The sequence below is a fragment of the Leguminivora glycinivorella genome, chromosome 21 (genome assembly GCF_023078275.1).
Source record: "Leguminivora glycinivorella isolate SPB_JAAS2020 chromosome 21, LegGlyc_1.1, whole genome shotgun sequence".
NCBI lineage: Eukaryota > Metazoa > Arthropoda > Insecta > Lepidoptera > Tortricidae > Leguminivora > Leguminivora glycinivorella.
In genome coordinates this window covers 3,437,636-3,453,467 of record NC_062991.1, presented here as the reverse complement: position 1 = coordinate 3,453,467, position 15,832 = coordinate 3,437,636, and the positions used below count along the sequence as shown (strand labels likewise).

The 15,832-nt window shown below is 36.1% G+C and overlaps 1 protein-coding gene and 1 non-coding gene across 4 annotated transcripts in view; both read left to right on the top strand.

The window, feature by feature from the left end:
- Nucleotides 1-15,832, top strand: part of LOC125237376 (chloride channel protein 2) — a 129,055-nt gene that overhangs the window by 67,074 nt on the left and 46,149 nt on the right. The window lies entirely within an intron of this gene.
- On the top strand, nucleotides 10,911-10,983 carry Trnan-auu. Its single transcript has one exon. It is a non-coding gene; the product is annotated as a tRNA-Asn (tRNA).

Below are 15,832 nucleotides of genomic sequence, written 5' to 3'. Positions count from 1 at the left end.
ACACTTATTTAGAGATAGATTATCACTTGAACGTGAATCTTGAATTGATTGAACATGCCATAAAATCGTGACTAATACTCTTGTCGCGGATTGACTTACGTAAACATTCCTAACGCCGATTTCGAGCAGTTTTATCTGAGTATTTAATTACTTAAAAACCAGAAAACCAGATGGGTTCACTTTAAGTGCTAAATATACCTACTTATAATAAATAAAGAAATATACACCCTGTTGTTATTGGATTACGTTAACTTAAAAAAAAAAAAAAAAGATTCATTACATCAAATACAATTAATTTATCTAAGAAACTAGCGTCGTAATTCTATCGTTTATCGAGTTAAAAAAAAGTGCTGAACACAACAATTCCTAATGTTATTTGTTTTGACATATGCAGTCAATCACTTGACTCTAACTTAAATGTTATTCTTAAGGGTCTCTCACAATAATAAATTAATTTATTATGTATGAAAAGGATGAACATTTTTTATTGCATATTTACCTAAAAGTGATATACAGGATGGTTCTTGATAATGAACATAACGACGTGTCAAATTTAACGGAAAAAAAAAACACGGTATAGAACAAAAAAAAAAACACATTTTTGAAGCACTTATGATAAGCAGTTTCCATCTGAGTATTAAATTACTTTGTCAGTAAAGTCGGCAGAAAAAAAAAGATGCATTAAACGGAGGTGCAACTCTGTACATTCAATTGTATCGACCATTTAATTGGCACCTAAGTACTATGAAATTTTATGCCATTCGTGGCTGAAAATAAAGCATTAAATTGCGAATTTGGAAACAGCACATGGAGGTGCACTCTGCACATTCAATTGTATTGTTTAGTATCGACCATTTAATTGGCATCTAAATACTATTAAATTTTATGCCATTTGTGGCTGAAAATAAGGCATTAAATTGCGAATTTGGAAACAGCACATGGAGGTCCACTCTGTACATACAAGTTTGTACTTGCACTGTTTAGTTTCGACCATTTAATTGGCACTTAAATACTAAGAGATTTTATGCCATTTGTGGCTGAAAATAAGACATTAAATTGCGAAGTTGGATACAGCAGATAATACTGATCATTAAATTGTTATAAACAGTAGTTAAATAGCAATACGAAAAAAAAAACTGAACATTGAATTGTTGCAAATATCAGCTTAATGATAATAACCTAAACACGAAGTAAATTACGGTTATACTGGTTGAACGTGCGCTTAATTGACGCTTAGATCAGATGATAAATACTATCTGAGCCTTCAATTGTCATAATAGTAGATTGACGTCGGTCAATAAATATCATTAAATTGAAACCGAAATAAATTACACATATGAAAGAAAAAATACCAAGGCCTCCAGTGCCTGAGAGTCTGAGACAACTACCCCAGTAAAACACTCAAGTACAATGACTGAGTACTTTGAGATAGCATAAGTTGAAATATTTTCAATAGTATATAGGTATTTTGACTTGTGTTAGTTAGAATCATTAAATTGATTGGGTACAGGTTGCCCCAAGAAAGTCCAGTATGGCATATTAATTGTCGTTGGAGGCATTTGACAGCGAAGGTGATCCTACATCAGTAGGAGTTCGGTGGGAGCGCTGGAAAAGAGCACTCTTTATATACCTAGATGCCGCTAACGTCAATCAGAGTGAAAAGAGTGAAAAAAAAAAGACAGTGCATTGGTTTGACATTGCATTGTATATAAAAACACGTAGTGGTGCAGCTGAATTGAATAAAATTAAGCGAACGCTTGATACATTTCAACAACGCGGAAAAAAAAACAAGTTGCTAACTCTGCTTACAGTCAACAAGGCTTTGTCAGGTATGGGTGACCTCAAGAGAAAGACATGCCTATTTAAGTTGATCTATGATAGATTTTCAAAGACAATCTACGTCAGTTGAAAATCATTACAAAAATATATTGCTACTGAAGGTACTCGTTATCAGTTAGGGTAATAGGTACATACTGCAGAGATTCATGTAGGTGAATCTCATATAAGTCAGGTGTCCAGTTAAAACAAATAAACTAATGGATCTCTGAGCCTCTATTGAACTAATATAGAAAAAAAAATGCTGAACTTGTTTGCGTAATTTCACGGGAGGATATTGAAATGTGGTCTCTCTTTCGTGAATACATATTAAAGATTTTCCAAGCGAACTAGTAACCTAAGTTTGTAAATTTATAAAATAAATCTCACTAGTGACCTTATTTCGTCTGGTCAAGAAAATGAACAAAAGGACAACAATCAGCGGCTGAATCAGCTTTGTCTGTAGTGATTGTAAAATGTTAAATAATCACAAATTTCAATGCTTCACGTCAATTATCTAGGTACCTAACTACCTACAATGCACATTATTTAGAGGTTAGGGAACATGATTCTATATATAAATGGATTGATAGACGGATGTGAAGTTAAGGGTACAACTGAGAGAAATTTGCCTTGTGAATCTAACAAACTCGTCTTGTTGCGTGTTTATCTGTTTGAAACAATAGTATTTTAGTAAAGGGAATAAATCACAATATTGATGATACAAGTCGAATTTGTACGACCCAAACAACAAGGTCAAACTTGTTAAAATATATTTTATTGAATCAGCTAAACATATGTTTAAAACAATATGTGACATGTGCTTTTACAAAATCGACTTGTTGGTTTAAATAAAACATTGGTTCAAAAAAAAAAATCAATAATAATTCCTCCCACGAACGCTCCGGCTGTGGAATGAGCTATGTCAAGGTATTCCCGATGAACTACAGTATGGGGTTCTAAAAAAAAAGGAGTATACAAGTTTCTAATGGGTCGGCGACGCGCATGTGACACCCCTTGAGTTGCAGGCGTCCATAGGTTACGGTGACCGCTTTCAATTAGGAGGCCCTATAACTGTTTGCCTTTGCCACCGACATGGCATTTTAAAAAAAATGTAGAAGGTAGTTACACTTAACAACATCAAACTTGTAGTTGGAATAAAAGAACACGTAGGCGCAATTTTAACAAAAAAAATAAGAAACAGAAATGTTGAACGAACATGAAATCTAGTTGTTTTTCTCTCTGTGTGACACATAAATAAACGCTGAGTCTGTCAAGATATAACATCTTCTGCAGGAATTTAAAGACACAGCTGCAAAAACAAAATCAAATCGTGGTACCTTGGGAGAAACACTGTGCTTACCTACTAAACTACCTCGTAGTTCGGTGAGCTGTATAAGTATTCTGTTACTCCTGTTACTCCGGTCAATTTCAGTATGACTTGATGCCTTGTAAATGGGCATGCTGATTTGTTCGGTTAACAGCGCAAAGAAAGTAAATCAAGAAGATAATATTTGGGTAATAATTTAGATAATATTTTATCAAAGGAATGGAATGCACTCCCACCATAGATGTTCCCAGAAAAATACGACCTCGGTATCTTTAAGATAAAAGTGAATATGCTAAGTATTACTGAATCGGTGAGCTCCATCTTCGACTATGTCTTCACCTTCCATCAGGTGTGACTATGGTCAATCGCTAATCAACAAAAAAAAAAAAAAAAAAAGTGGTTTTGTAATTTCTTTAATAATCATATTATAAAATAGCCTAGCCTAAGAGTTAAGATCTTAAGATAGATAAAGAGATAATAATAATAATAAAAAGATGTTAATAAAGTACTTTAAAAGAAAAGTGTTATCTAAAATATATACATACTGTGTAGATATAAATCGGATGTTAGTATAATTGGGTCAATTGGGTCCAGATACATTAGGTTCTATAACTAAATACTTACATGTACTATTTACTAGTTACTAGCAATAATAGGTGCATATAATGAAGTATAGGGCCGATACAATCAGTTATCATCAATAATTACCTAATATACATTAGACGCCTGACAAGCGACCTATTAAAAAAATGTAAATCATGAAAAGGTATGAAATTAGTGAAATATTATTGTACGAGCCGTACACCTTAGATGATATGATTCTTGATGGTTGATTGTAGTCTTGACAGAAACACTGATTTTTGATACACTTATAAATTTATTGATAACCAAGGTATACTGAGTACTAGCTAGGAGCACGTAAAAACGTAAACTAATGCATAAATCGATGTATAGCGTAATCGTAAATACAGCAATCAATCAATCAATCAATCATTATTTATTTGCAATAAAACATAACTAAATGCATGCAAATGCAATCAAGCAATGCAAAGCAATTCTAATCAAGTCATAATTATATTAATTTTAATGCTGACGCGAGAAATGTGCGATGCTTGCATTGTACAATTATATTGTATGCTATTGAAGAAAAAAATAACACTCATATATGTATATAAATATTTAAAAAAAATAATAATGTACTAATCTAGTTTTCAAAACAGTCTGAATTGGAAAAGGTAACAGACTTAAAGAAGAAAGAATGAGACTGACATCTAGGAATTGTAGTTAATAAAACACACAAGTATGTTTGAGTATACACTGCAGGTGGTGGTGCAGCGTCCGCTCTGAGTCAACCCTCAGACCGGAATGTCCTAAACATATGACTAAAGATAGAAAATTAATCCCTAATTATAACACTACTTCACATACAGTACTAAGTGGTAAAGACGGAGATGATCAAGTTAGGAATGACGAAAGTGGGCAGACAATTAGAAGAAAAGTAGTACATTAAAAAAAAAAAAAAAAAGATACACGGCACAGCATGGCAAGTATTTGAATTAAAACTAAATTGACCTATTATTTAAATATTTATAAATAAAAAAAATAAATAAAAAAAATTAAAACAAGAAAGGGATGTAGTGTACCTATAGGTGTCTCGAGTACATATGGCAGTCGGTCTCCGAGTGAGATAGAGGACGGACGTGCGGTGTGTATTGGCGAGCCAACCCAATGTATATAGCGTAATAGAGAGACATTACAATCCCTATCCCTTATCAAGATGTTTAATGATATAACACTTTAAGTTCTCGCGCTTTGTACACATATTTAAAGTCACATACAGGTCGAACGCGATTAATTAACATTATTTTTACCTTTTTTCCCAACGTTTCGGCCAGGTTGCACTGGCCGTGGTCGCGGAAGACTGACGTCCCAGCAAAATGTCACCGGAGATGTAAACAACACAAAACTACCCGATATTAATTTATATAAATATTCGGGGTAGACAAATAAATATAATCTACCCGCTTTTAGTTAATGTTTATTTCCCACCATGTTTATTTTAAAGGTAAAAATAATGTTAATTAATCGCGTTCGACCTGTATGTGACTTAAATATATGTTTAATGATTTCTTATCAAGTGCTAAAATATAAAGTTTCATGGTTTTATCATTTAAAATTAAGAAATCCCATACAAACTTTCAACCTCTTTTTCAACCCCTTCATCCCTTTTTTTCGAAATAAAAAGTAGCCTATGTTCTGTCTCAGGGTCTAAAGATTGTCTGTTCCAAATTTCATCAAAATCGGTTGCGTGGTTTAAGCGGGAAAGCGTAACAGACAGACAGACAGACAGACAGACAGACAGACAGAGTTACTTTCGCATTTATAATATTAAGTATGGATGGATTATATAAGGTCCTAATTTATTAGATGCAGATATTTTTACAGCTGATAGTACTCGGTCTCTGGAGTATATTAAACCGTGAAACATTATAGCTTTTACGATGTTTTTTGGAGAAAACGGAAAAACAAATTTGCTACGAAAAAACACCCTGTTTATGTGATTATTAAATGAAAACTCATTGAACAGATTCTAGTACCTCTTTTACGTACCACTTAACTGTAACTGGCCACTTCAATGACATGTGCAGTTTTCCCGCCGAACCTTTACGACATTTACAACAAACAATTGTTGACATGACAGACAGTGTTATTGTGACATGTGATAATGCACATGATGATTTTTTTTAGACGAAATTATATTTAATTTTTTTGTTAGGAAAATGAAATCAAAAAAGTTACATGAAAAGATTTCTTAATTTATATTTAAAGTTAATTATTTTAATGTAAAGTATCATGTGTTAAAATATCTGAAACTAATAAATTAGGACCTTATACAACGTGTTTCCGGTATCACTCAAAACCTCAGACACCCCAACTGATTTTTATTTTTTTAAACTCATCTAGAGTATTCGTATTTAAATCTGATGTTTACTTTTTTTTAAATTTAATTTTTAATTTTCTGTACAGCTCTACTCGACTTTTAACTCTACGCTCAATAAAATAATTGCTAACTACCATCATACACTTTAAAACTATTTATTTGTGTACGTTACTGCAACGACATAAGGTTGACCAATAGACAGCTAAGATGTCACTCTAAACCACTTTAATGCTTTGTCACAGTAAACTTCAAATTGGACAGGTAATCGCGGTAAGCAAATTTAAACCCAACATTCAAAATGACAAGGTTGTAATTAGGTACGAGTTCAATTTGTTATGACTTATGATAAACATTAAGATTAAACTGACAAACAACGTCAAACTCGTAACGGAAAAAGTATCGTCCAAGTAACCAGCCAGTATTAATACCCCTAAATACTGAAAAAGGTAAGCAACCTCTAGCAATGCGATATACACAATGTCGCATTACGAATACAATAAAATGGGCACGTAAAAAATAACTAATAATACAAATTAAACAAAAAATATTACCCCCATCAAGATATAGCTCAATCGATTCTACTCTCGATTCTGAACAAACTGTTTTCAGGTTTTTAGTGTTAAGTGAAACACGGTGTATACAGGGTGCCCGGTAATTAATGGACAACCTTTTAACCACCAAGAGGGCACCTTATACTGGTCCAGAAAATCGACTTTAAGGTTTAGTAAAAGTTGCCTGGTTTTCGAGATTTTCACACTTTTTAAAATTCTAATACTACCTGAAATTTTAAAAAGTGTGAAAATCTCGAAAACCAGGCGACTTTTACTAAACCTTAATGTCGATTTTCTGGACCAGTATAAGGTGCCCTCTTGGTGGTTAAAAGGTTGTCCATTAATTACCGGGCACCCTGTATATAAGGTCCTAATATATATATAGTAAAAATATCTGCATCTAATAAATTAGGACCTTATATAATATATAAATACTTATATACATAGAAAACATCCATGACTCAAGAACAAATATCTGTGCTCATCACACAAATAAATTCCCTTACCGGGATTCGAACCCGGGACCGCAGCGCAGGCAGGGTCACTACCGACTGCGCCAGACCAGTCGTCAAAATCGACTATCGACAACCGAACAACCGATATCCTATACCTACTAAGGCGCCCTCTTTTACATCCGCTTTTGCATTTGCGAAAACGCTTGTGCACACTGGATGCGTTGAATTTTGTCGGAGCTGCGAACTTGCTGTTCGGTTTTTTCCGGCTACCGGTGTGATCGGTTTTCGCTGGCCATGACTTTTTATACACGGTGGCAAACAAGCAAACGGTCTGTCTCATAGTGAGCAGTCAGCAAAGCTTATAGCCGTCCGCAACTCCTAAGAGGCGGTAGTAGATAACTAGATATTATTATTTTACCATGTGTCTACCAGTGCATAACAACCTACCTGCGTAAATAAGCGAAATAACAATTTATGTGCACCCATAAACACATAATAGTAGCGATTATATGAATTATGTACTCACTTATAATAGACGACTGTCATTATACAACTCTTAACTAATGCGCGAACATTTTATGACAGCAAGGAATAAATCTAAACCTTAAGTAAGTCTACATATAGTTGAAACTTCTCTAAGTTTGTTCGTTTTGAGTGATGATTTATTTTTCCTAATATGCACATTTTTTTGCATATTTTAGTCAGACTTTTATTATTTAAATTTGAACTGTAAATATTTGAATACAAAGTTCACATTATTATTAAAAGTGGAAAGCGTTTAGTGCTTTTTTTATAATATACGAAACAATAGTCGTTAGCAAACTTTAATTGAGCAAAATCATTCGTTATTCAATATAATAATTATGCCCGTTAAAATAGTGGCAGTGAAAATGATAATAAGTATTTTACTTTCACATTCACAAATTCACTAATTTTTGAAGTTACAAAATAAATAAAATAGTTCGGTCTAGTCATCATCGTCAGTCCTTGTACATCCTTACAGATGATTTAAGCAGCGTCTCTGATCTAGCGACAGCGCCGCTTGTGGCTATACAGAAGTATTTTGCAGCACTAAGGGCAGCTATGAGATCCCGAAATTGACGAAAAATCATCAATTTGAAATCGATGGATGGTCTCCTTAGACCATTTTCACGTAGGACTACGGGATCTCATAGCTGCCGTTACTGACCCGCTATCAAAATACACCCCGTATAACCCGATTCGTGATCAGCATAACCTACCACATCAGTCACAAATAAAACTAGAATTAGGGCCCGCACGAGTGCGATCCGCATGGGCTAACTTTTGAAACCAGGACCTGTCATGGGTTTCACGACCTCTTAAAGGCTGGCCCTCCACTCGACGCGGTTTGCTGCTAGGTCTTCCCATGAGTGATCTATGTTAAAAGCTGCCATATCGCGCTTTACAGTCCTTAAAATTACAGTGTTTCATCATCATCAGGCCTTGTACATCTTTACAGATGATTTAAGCAGCGTCTCTGATCTAGCGACAGCGGCGCTTGTGGCTATATAACCCGATTCGTGATCGGCATAACCTTCCACATCTGTCACAAATAAAACTAGAATTAGTCTCTATCTCTACACGAGCGCGATCCTCATTATGCCATCGTTGTCTGAGTACCCATACCCACAACACAAGTTTTCTTGAGCTTACCGTGGGCCTCAGTCAATCTGTGTAAGAATGTCCTAAAATATTTATTTATTATGTGTTGTTTATGACATTAAAGGTTTTGAATTGAATTGAATTGAATATTTATAGTTGTCAAAGTGGACCTCTGGCTCTCATGCCTCTCCTGAGCCGTGGCGAATGCCGGGATAACGCAAGGAGGATTACGGGCCTACGATTCCCACATCCGATATCGAATCGGATCAGATAATGCATCGGTGTGAAAATACTAAGCGGTAAAATCCGCGTGACTCTTAGCAGTCTTAACTCTACCGATTATCGCTGTCATTATGTAATATGTAAATATTATGTAAATACTTCCCGCGTTCAATCGGCCACAAGGTCGTTTAGGATTATCAGCTGATTTTGTTTTCAATCGAGTTAACAGTACTCTTTATTTTGTTATTAAATACTTATGATGCTGATTTTCTCTTTGGGTTGAAGCCCCGGCGCAAAAACGACCGGGTGTCTCGGTTATAAGTTTGAAGTGTCTGTGGCATCGTAGCTCCCGAACGGATAAACCGATTTAGATTTATTCTTTTTCGTTTGAAAGTTGAATTAGTCGAGAGTGTTCTTAGCCATGTTTTATGAAAATCGGTCCACTTGGTCGGGGGGTTTTCAAAATTTTAATTTTGTGGTTAGGTTATTAGTTTTAGTTGAGCTCGCGATATTTCGACGCCGTTGCATGCATCATTTTTTTTTTTTTTTTTTCAAAACTTAGCTTATCGTAATGGACTATTTTTCACTCTTATCCTAAGGGGCATTTTTGAATTATGGTCCCCCCAATTAGCATAAGTTGTTAACAAAAATTAACTCGCTTTCAGTTTTGTGACGACAATTAAGCATAAAATCTGACTAAAAATTAACTTTTTTTCGCATTCTGAATGTAGATTTTCGCTTAAACTTATGTAATTAACACAAAAACAATATTTTAATTGAAATTTAATGCTTAATTATCGTCACAAAACTGACAGTGAGTTAATTTTGGTAAACAACTTACGCTAATTGGAGGGTCCCAAATTCTGAAAATGCCCTAATGCAATGTGCAGTATGCAAAAGTCCAATGCAACTATTAATGTAACCTCAGTTGCGTGATGCAATCAGACTCATTAAGGAGTTAAAGACTGTGTCTTGTTCAACGTGCATATCCCGTAAATCATCTTACCAAGCCAGTGTAAATGTGACTACGAGACCACAAATGTAGGTAAAACAAATCGAAAAGCAAAATTACCTTATAAAGCCTAAACAGAAATATACACTGAGAGAAAAAACAACCAGTTTTCATGTTCGTTCAACATGTTTTGGTTAAAGTAGCGCCTACGTGCTTTTTGGTTCAAACAACAAATTAGATTTTGTTAAGTGTAACTAGTACATTCTACAAGTTACTCGTCATTTGAATCAACAAGTCGATTTTATGAAAACAACATGACACATATTGTTTTAACCATATGTTTGGCTAATTCAATCAAATATATTTTAACAAGTTTGACCTTGTTGTTCGAACAAATTCGACTTGTATCATCAACATTGTGATTTATTCCGTTTACTAAACTACGCGTTATGTTGCAGAATTAAAAAAAAAACTATTTTCTCATATTATATTGAACTGTCACTAGATACATGAAATTAACAGCGCCCTCTTGACAATGCAATGCAAATGGCAATTTTTTTCTTTTTTTACATCTAGCGACTTGCGAGCGTAGCGTCGGATCGGGCCAACTGCATGGCAAAGCCTGACGCCGCGTCGACGTCGACGCGGCGTCTTTTTCGATACAATTTGCCCGACGCTACGCTCGTGAGACGCTAGATGTGAGGAGGCCTTAGTGTCACTGCGATCTAGGGATCAAGATGAATTCGATACATATGTTGGTTCGATCTTTTGTGAACTAGATGCTCTGAAGCGTGGGCGTGGCTATTCTTAGCGGTGCATTCCCTAGGGCTTAATATAGACTAATTAGGACTAGACCCGGTCCAGACTGGTGGTGGGAGGACTAACCGGAATGAGGAAGTTTTGAGTGGAACAGCGGGATAGTACCAATGCTTGGAATGTAAGATAATTAACACTCTTACGGTAGATGTCGCTACGGGTCCCATTAACCTTAGTAGTGGAAAATTTCGCTGGCTTGGTTGAAGTCTTGGTGGCTCAGTTGGCAGAGCGCTGGAATATTGATCCAGAGGCCGTGAGTTCAAGTCTCACCCAAGGCAGACATTTTCCACTTTTAAATTTATTCTAAGCCTAGTGGCATCGATTGCAGACGTTTCTGCTAAACAGAAGTTAAAATGTAAGATAATGTTGTCCGTCCGTCCGTCCGTCCGTCTGTCCGCGGATAATCTCAGTAACCGCGTAAGCACTAGAAAGCTGAAATTTGGTACCAATATGTATATCAATCAAGCCAACAGAGTGCAAAAATAAAAATTGGAAAAAAATGTTTTATTAGGGTACCCCCCCTACATGTAAAGTGGGGGCTGATATTTTTTTTCATTCTAACCCCAATGTGTGATATATTGTTGGATAGGTATTTAAAAATGAATAAGGGTTTACTAAGATCGTTTTTTGATAATATTAATATTTTTTGAAATAATCGCTCCTGAAGGAAAAAAAAGTGCGTCCCCCCCCTCTAACTTTTGAACCATATGTTTAAAAAATATGAAAAAAATCACAAAAGTAGAACCTTATAAAGACTTTCTAGGAAAATTGTTTTGAACTTGATAGGTTCAGTAGTTTTTGAGAAAAATACGAAAAACTACGGAACCCTACACTGAGCGTGGCCCGACACGCTCTTGGCCGGTTTTTTCTTCTTTGTAGAGCGTTGTCTCTTTCTTGCTTATGTCACGTTAATTGTCTCTTTCCAAAGACCTATGGAGAAGATTTATGGCCGTTTACTGTGGGTCTATTTATTTAACAGGGACATGATTGGCGCTAGATTAAATATGACATATAAGAATACCTAGGCATGGTATAGTATGGGTTATGGGAATAATACGTAACCAGACAAGTTACCTTGAAAACTGCATTATGGTTGTCTGGTAGAGATCGCTCTTTAGCGATAAGACCGCCTGTTGTCTGCTTCTATTTGTAATCATTTGTTTTGTCTTCACTGTATCTTTTTTTTGTATCTTTTGCTGAGGTGTGCCAATAAAGAGTATTCTATTTATCTATGGTTGTCGACACCAAACTGCTAATTCATATCGCTCATAGACAATAGACATAGAAAAAAATATCTCTTCTTTAAATCCTGTTACCCTCTGCAGGGGTACGCCTTGAATTATATTCCTCCATTGACTCCGGTATCGGGTAGCTTGGTAACCTCCTCCCACCCCTCCTTAACACCCTGAGCAAAAAAAAATTATAAATCGTCGGTGGCAAACAAGCGTACAGCCCGCCTGATGGAAAGCGGTCACCGTAACGTAAGCCTGCAACTCAAAGAGTGTCACATGCGCGTTGCCCCATTAGAAACTTGTACACTCCCTTTTGCTGTGTTAAATACGCAGGAGGAGCGTACAAGTTCTAAGGAGGGTTCGGGTTGCCGACGCCTCAAAGGACAATAGACGGAACAAGTTAGTTCCGTAAGTCCTCCCGTCATCAGCACACCGCACCCTCGTTGAGCTCTGGCAGCCTTACTCACCGGCAGGAACACAACACTATGAGTAGGGAGAATATAGACCAAGTACATTAAACAGAATCCTAATAATCTTATGCCATCCTGTACACTTTCATGAAGCATATTATCGATCTTCAAGGGCCATTTTTTTTTTCAAAGTTGACCACCCCACTTTTTGGATTTGAAAAATGTGGTTTCCTCAAAATCGCGAGCTCTTTCAATACCAGTGGGAGAAAAAAAGTGTCTCAAGGTTTTTTCCCCATTCCGTTACCATTCTTTCATACATTTTGTATGGCGGTAACGGAATGGAAGGTTTGGAAAATGTATGGAAATCTTGTGACATTTTTTTTCTCCTATCAGGATCGAAAGACCTCGCGATTCTAAGTATGACATACATACATACATACAATCACGCCTGTATCCCATAAAGGGGTAAGCAGAGCACATGAAACTACTAAAGCTTCAGTTCCACTCTTGGCAATAAGGGGTTGAAAGAAAACGAAACTGTGACATTGCAGTGACAGGTTGCCAGCCTCTCGCCTACGCAACAATTTAACCCATATCCCATAGTCGCCTTGTACGACACCCACGGGAAGAAAGGGGGTGGTGAAATTCTTAACCCGTCACCACACAGGCGACCCGTCACCACACAGGCGAATCTAAGTATGAATCGCGCAAAAAATACCCATCTTACGAAAAAGGTAGGGTAGACAACTTTGAAAAAAATGGCCTGGCCTGTGGTGTTTTTTCTCTCCAACTTCATTAAAATTATATGATTTTTTAATGAACAATTGGCTTTGGTAGTGCCTTGAGGCCGTGAAGGGGTTTGCTGCATATAAATGCCTTATTGGTTTCGAAGAGCAACGAGTCACGACGCAAGAGCTCCGTGCTCTTTATTTAACAACATTTCATAGAGTTGGGTCATTTATGTCATTTATCTAGTCAGTTATAACCAAAAAACAGAATTTGCTAGTACCAAAGACATATGTAACTCCGTATAGACATATAAAGTCTAAGAAAAAAACGTACATCAAAACCATAATGAAAAAGGTACGCTGGCCAAGATGGCGTTACACCTTTGGGGAACGCTCGGCTAGATGGCGCTAATAAAAATATTTGACATTTTAACATATATCAAGCTAAGAATATGGGCCAAATTGTCAAAACTGAGGTTCAAAAGTTTTAAGCCTGTGTTGAGAGATGGCAGTCTATGCACTGTGTTACACATTTTACTTTGACAGTAACTCTCTATAATACTCAATCCTCTTTGCTAGTACCTACATTATCTTATACTTTTAAACGAGCAATTCTTGTATATTTATTTATTTATTTATATATATATTTATTTACACTGACGATCTCGGAAACCGCTCTAACGATTTCGCAGAAATTTGTTATGTGGGGGTTTTTGGGGGTGAAAAATCGGTCTAACTTATCCTTAGGTCCCGGAAAACGCGAATTTTCGAGTTTTCATGCGTTTTTCTTCGCGCGCCATCTCGTGTGCAGTAGTTGTACTGTTAAGACAGAATTCTTTCGGTCGATGTAAGTACTGTTTATTGCAAACACTAGATGGCGACACAGGTCAAGGCTAAAACGAATAGAAAATACACTATTTGAGTTTTTGTGGCGAAATGCGCGCCATCTCGTGTGGAGTAGTTGTGTTGTTAAGGCTGAGAATTCTTTCGCTCGATGTAGGTACTATTCATTTTTGAACTAGATGGCGACACATGTCAAGGATACGAAACAGAACCGAGCGAAGCTCGGTTGCCCAGATATTGAACTATAAAACCCCAAAACTATCTTTATCTGTTTTTCGTATATTTCGCAACAGTTCCTCGCTTTTATATGACGCACTACTGGAAGAGCACATAGTATATTTACACCAAGGACCATTTAATGCGCTTTAAAACTAGACGCTAGCGCGTGACGTCCAAGGCTCAGGATTATGGCTATTATGAGATTATCTGTGTAAACAGTGAAATACGGCCTTATTTGAGAAAACCCGTCCCTTGAGATAGCTGTAATCCTTGGTTGGCCGAACACTTTTACAGTTTGTCAATATTTAAATGCATGGTTGCCATAGCTGAATTTTACTTTGTGTTTGACTTTTTAGAATCATTTTTAGTTCTACTTCTACTAAGTAACCATTTGGGGGCGCTGTTCTCTTTTTCCGTTTAATAAATGTATTTTTAGTTACATTTTCTATGAACAATATTTTAGTTTATTTCTGACCTTCATTGTATTCTCTTCTCAAAGGTTAGCTGGAAGAGATCCCTATAGGGATAAGTTCGCCGTTGTACCTCTGTTCCTGTATATGGTATATTTACACCATATAAATCTGTTATACACAATAAAGTGATTACTAATAAGTAGGTACTACTATAGAGGCTCTCAAAGAATACCTAAACATAACCTTACAAAACCCATAGATTTAGATATATTAAGCTAGATTGAGTTGTTAGGCCAAAAAGTGTGTCCACATGAGAGGGTAAAGTTGGGGCTTGTGTCCCTCTCGCACTTATTGCCACTGTCAAAATCATTTGAATGACGTCATCACTGTCATACTTAGGGGATACCAGTCAATATTCAAAGTTACTACCAAATCTACTAATACCCAGTTAAAGGTTTTTTTTAATTGAGCAAATCTTTGGTTTTATGGCTTCATAATAATGACTTACCAATTCGTTACAAGGTATTAATACCCTTGCCTCGATATAATACAAAAATAATTTATAAACTCAGTTATCATACAGGTAAAAATACTACTACTATAGTAATCTCTTTAACACTGGTCACACGTGCGAGAGGGACAACAGCCCCAACTTTGACCCTCTCATGTGGACACACTTTTCTAGTCTGACAAGAACGCCTTTGTGCACCGGTGATAAAGTTCAATTTAGTATGACAAAAAAAGTGTGAGCTCAGTCCCTATTGAAAGTCCATGACAAAACCTTAGTAGTCTTAGTACAATCAGACTCTAACTAAGTTATTTAGCACCATATCCTCTGCCTTGACATTGAACAGCATACACTACTCCCTTTGATCGCGTGTTTTGATATGCTCACTATATGGAGCCAGAGATGTGTAACATAACGTTCGTTCCATTATGTACTTGCTAATTTCTGAATTGAGGATATAATGGAGGAGACACGAATAATGAAGGCCCTGAAAATTGATACTGGTTAAACTGGTTTTTTCGTACGCGTATGAAAATGTTTTACATAGTACATATGGATACATGTGTCGCTTAACTTCAAACCTGGGTAAATCCATTCTGCTTTAGGGTTGAATATATAAAAAATACAATATGATCTGAAAGATAATCAACCTTATAGCAGAATGGATTTACCCAGTTTTGAAGTTAAGCGACACACATATCGTCACTACTTTTAAAAAATCTCGTATCTCACGTTGTTCCTCAAAGTTAAAACGCAGTAAGTCTATATGCATTC